We start from the raw sequence: 4,664 nt of genomic DNA on the forward strand, positions 1-4,664 counted from the left end.
TACCTGTTATTGGTTATTAAATTAAATAGTAATTACTGTCTATTCAATAGACGCCAACTAAATAGGAAAATACCGATGTAATTAACAAGGTACTGAATCGTTGCTGATTTCTTTTATACTTAAGTAATGTTTTCTAATTATATCATGTTCACATTTTATACAGCCAATAAGAAAGAAACTTAAATGTGACAACCGCGCAAATATTTTAAACCGAAATTCTATAAAGAATTCTGTAAATTTTCAATACGCGCCAATATTTAAAGAGGCGGTTAGTTCTGGCCACCTCTACGCGAGGGCCCGCTTTTGGAATCCTAGCGGGCGAGTTCTTATAGCCAACACGCGTATATACCATTGCGCTGTATCTCTTATTATGGATACTCTTTGCCTACCACCTTTACACCATTGCTATCGGCAGTTGATGGAATTATCCGATGATTTTCACACGTTTTATTAATTGAAGTTCTGTTGTAGCAAAAATACCTATCAAAAAGAAATTCTTTTAAAGCAAATGTACGAATGAACGAGTACGAATGAAGAGTATACTCTTTGGTAGTAACCACAGACAACATATACTACAGACGGTCAATGCAATGCTATAGAAATAAACGCAACACCTAATAGAGTACGGTTAGTGTGTTGTCTACCCTGCAGCAGTCGAAATAATTTGTCGTAAAATGTGGTAGACGCACAGAAAACTGTTGTGTGTGGTAAAAGTGTGTAATAGATGGAGTCATTTTTGTAAAAATAAAATACATATACTCAAACCTTATTTCCTCGGCTTCAACGCCTGCCTTTATGTAGATAAGATAAGCGCCCACTTGTATAACATCATAAATTACATGAAATAGGATACATTTTAATTCTTCATTTTTCTCTTTCCTAAACATTTAAAAAATTGATGGAGCGGGTTTGGTTATACAAGGGCGGAAACTAAATTTGGCCTCCACATATAAAATTATGAGGTTGGACAAGGAAAGATTTTGTTAGAATAATAAACATAATTTTTGTTTTTCCATAATAAATATATTATTTATTATACCAGGTGGTGACTTGTTCAACGCACCATAGGAATTGCAATAGAAATTTTTTCATTTCTGATTATTGACTTCTCTAATTATTTTAGAGAGAAAGTCTATTTAGGTTTTTTGTAGGGAAAAAAATTACGAATCCATGCATACTATAACTTTTAATTTTCTGAACTTTGAATCCAAGAAATTGGATAATTAAAAACTGGCGCTTTTAAGAAAATCAGTGGTGCCATGGCAATTTGAGATCAAACATGGCAAATCAGGCGCTTTTGTTTGATTTCCTAACTCCATGGAATTACCGACTTTATAAACGCGACAGTTTTTAATTTTTACTGATTCTGAATTTATAAAATACGAAACAAGAGTATGTACGGATTCGTTTATATAATTCGAGGTAAATCTTTCACTCACGCCTTTGACGCTCCCGACGAAATCGACGACGGGCGACTTCAGCGCCCCCCAGACTTGGCGTCCAGGGCCTGGGCCCCCCTCGCCCCTCCCCCTCGCACGGCCTTGCCTACCTATATGTATCTGTGATAATACCATCACAAATTTTTTTGATTAGGGGAGGGAGCACTTAACGAACTTTATTTTATGTCAATGTGTAGGGTCAACTTAGTCCAGTCAAATTAGCTCCAAAAGTATTCTGAACTGGATGTTGGCATTTCACAAAACGAAACCACGTGTATTCTATGTAGTTCACTGCCCGGAAGCTCCCGGAACATATTGCTATACACAAAAAAAAACAAGAAAAAATGGAAAAATGCAGTTTTTTTCGCATTTGACTTCCAATTATCTCGTCAACTATTGCTCGAGCTCATAGAAATGAATTTGTTTAGAATCGAATTTTCAGTTGGTACCAGGGCTCGGAATGGACCGGAACGAGCCGGAACGCTGTTCCGGTTGGTAAAAAGTATTACAATATTGTTCCGTTTCGTCGAAAATATTTGTACACTGTTCCTTTTCGTAAAGGGACCGCAGCGTCAGATCCTCTCCACCCGCACACAAAGAAATTTTACAGAACCCTACATATGTTGGATTATTTGTCATTAATGCGATAAAAATCACATGGAAACGAAAATACGTCCTTCAGATCATACCAGCACACGAAACCCATTAGTATCCACTGGTCTCCACACCAAGGGAAACAATAAAAATGAAACATTTAATTTTTGTTACGTTTTCTCGTTGTTTTAATGTACGTAGTACATGTTTTCTATGTTCCCCCCCCCCCTTCCTCATGATGGGCTGATGCTTGCGTTCCGGCGAAAATTTCCATTCCGAGCACTGGTTGGTACAGAACCGTTCATTTTTAAATGTTATTGTTTTTTCTGGAAAAATACAAAAAAAGTAATCCCAAAAATTAACATTTGTTTTTGTTGATACGCCCTTCTCGATGCTTTGTCTTTCAAACTCCCAGAGCGTTTTCAATATTTTTATGGATGGTGGAACCGTAAAACAACCTATTCCAACAATTGTCTCTGTTGTCCCGATGAGTTTTGCAAATCGACGGATTGTGGAATTAGTTTAGTGGAAACCCCAGAAATAGAACAAGAAAGTAACTTTATAATAGGCCCTTGGCACTCTGTTTAATAAAAATCATACCAACTGTATCTGATAGAAAAATCGATTCTAAACAAATTCGTTCTCTTCATTTTTTCCGTAAGAGGAATAGTTAACGAGATACCTAATTAAGTCAAATGCGAAAAAACGACATTTTCTCATTTTTTCTTCGTTTTCTTGTGTATAGCAATATGTTCCCGGAGTTTCCGGTCAGCTAGACTGTCATTTACGGATTCAGGGGATTTTTTTGCATACAATACACATGGTTTCGTTGAGTGAAGTGACAACACACTAAACCGGCAGACAGTAATAGATACAAAACTATAGACCATCTCGAAGATCGCTATTAAAACTTTGCTTTGTGTATGCGCACATCTGATTTTTTACTATATGCGATATATTTGCCTTTACTACAAGTATCTGTGATTAAAATTTCAACAAAATATATTAATAAATAAAAAAGTTAACATTGCGCAGCCTGCGAATGCGCAGTTCAATCGTCAAGATTTTCTTTGACTCAGGTGCCAGAGCGATACGCTACCGAATGCAAAAAGAACGAACTAAATATCTTCAAAAACTGTAGGAGTAGTTAAGGCCTCGGACAAACGGACGGACAGAGAAAGTGGCTGCAATAGCGCACCCAACTTCGTTGGAAAATGCGCTAAAAATTATCAGGATTATTTAGATGCACGAGTGTAATTCGGGGTAATATTTCCCGAATAAACATTACAAACTCACCTTACCTACTTATAAAATTGTTAAGTGTATTCCCATGAAATGTGCAATTATCGCAGGGCTCTTTCGTTTTCTACAATGCAATTACCGCTGTAATTGACCGATAATTGCACACCTCAAATGGGATTTATTATATATGAGGCAAATATTCATTCGAAAATTTGCTTACGTTTAGGTTTTCTTTATCCAAGTTAAATGAAGTTAAATTGCTGATTGCAAGATTTATTCCACAAACGGAGAGACAAGTAGGCAAGTAGAGTACGTAGGTATATAAACAAACACGGAGATTACACTTTTTTCGAGAATTCGAAAAGTGGTGCAAGTTATATCGATTCTTATGATGTAAATTATGGGGATTTGTTGTGGGACAGCTTTCTAACAAAAAAGTATCAATACTTCTTTCTCTAGACAATTTGCAAAACCATTCCAATAAAAGAAATCTGTAGAAGAACCAACACATTGTTGTATGCGCTAATAGATGGAGCAAAATAGAGGGATAGCAGGTTTTTAAATAAGGGGACATTTGTCACAAAACTTAGCGTGCTTTTTCCCCTTAAGATTGACCGTCTGTAGTATTGTTGTCTGTGGTAGTACACTACTCGTTTCTCTTCAAGCGTTCTTTAACGGGCCATCATTAGCTGCCACCCGGCCAAAATGGGAATAAAATCAAAATAAATTTGCAAAAATGCGCTAAAAATCCAGTGAATAAATCCAGCATTAATTTTGATTTGTGTCCAACGATTGAATCCTGATAAAGAATTTCTATGTGATTCCAGTTTTACCATTGACCACATGCTCGGAATTATGAGTTGCAATGTGTAGTGAATAAGGATTGCCGGTTGTCGTATCAATGTTCTATGAGTTAGAGGAATAAAAAAACCAAATTCTACAATTTAAAAAAACAAGGCAATCCCATCCTTTTCTATAGGCAATCAACCAGTGACTGTTAGGTGTTAGTTTCCGCGGCGAAGAAGAGCATGTAAATTTTGTTTACGCAAAATCTCGGCCGTTTTGCCCTAGTTATTTTATTGAAGGCGCAGGAGTTTTTAATGGACGAATTGTGAGTTATTTCGGCATAAGTGGGGACGCGTTCCTTCGAAGCGAAGTCTAATTGTCAATTATTTAATGGTGGAAATAGTGTTTCCTTAAATATTGAAATCAATGTAAAAACGGTGATGCTGCTACTAGTGTCGCGATGGTTGTAGTTTCCTGAAGCTGTCAGCGATCGTTTTTGTTTCTTTGATAAGTGTACTTGAACATCGCAAACCTTGTGCTATGTATAAGTAATTTAAGACTTTCTTTATTTTTAATTATCTGTCGTCTGCATGCGGGGTATTA

The sequence above is a fragment of the Photinus pyralis genome, unplaced genomic scaffold (genome assembly GCF_008802855.1).
Source record: "Photinus pyralis isolate 1611_PpyrPB1 unplaced genomic scaffold, Ppyr1.3 Ppyr1.4_LG5, whole genome shotgun sequence".
NCBI lineage: Eukaryota > Metazoa > Arthropoda > Insecta > Coleoptera > Lampyridae > Photinus > Photinus pyralis.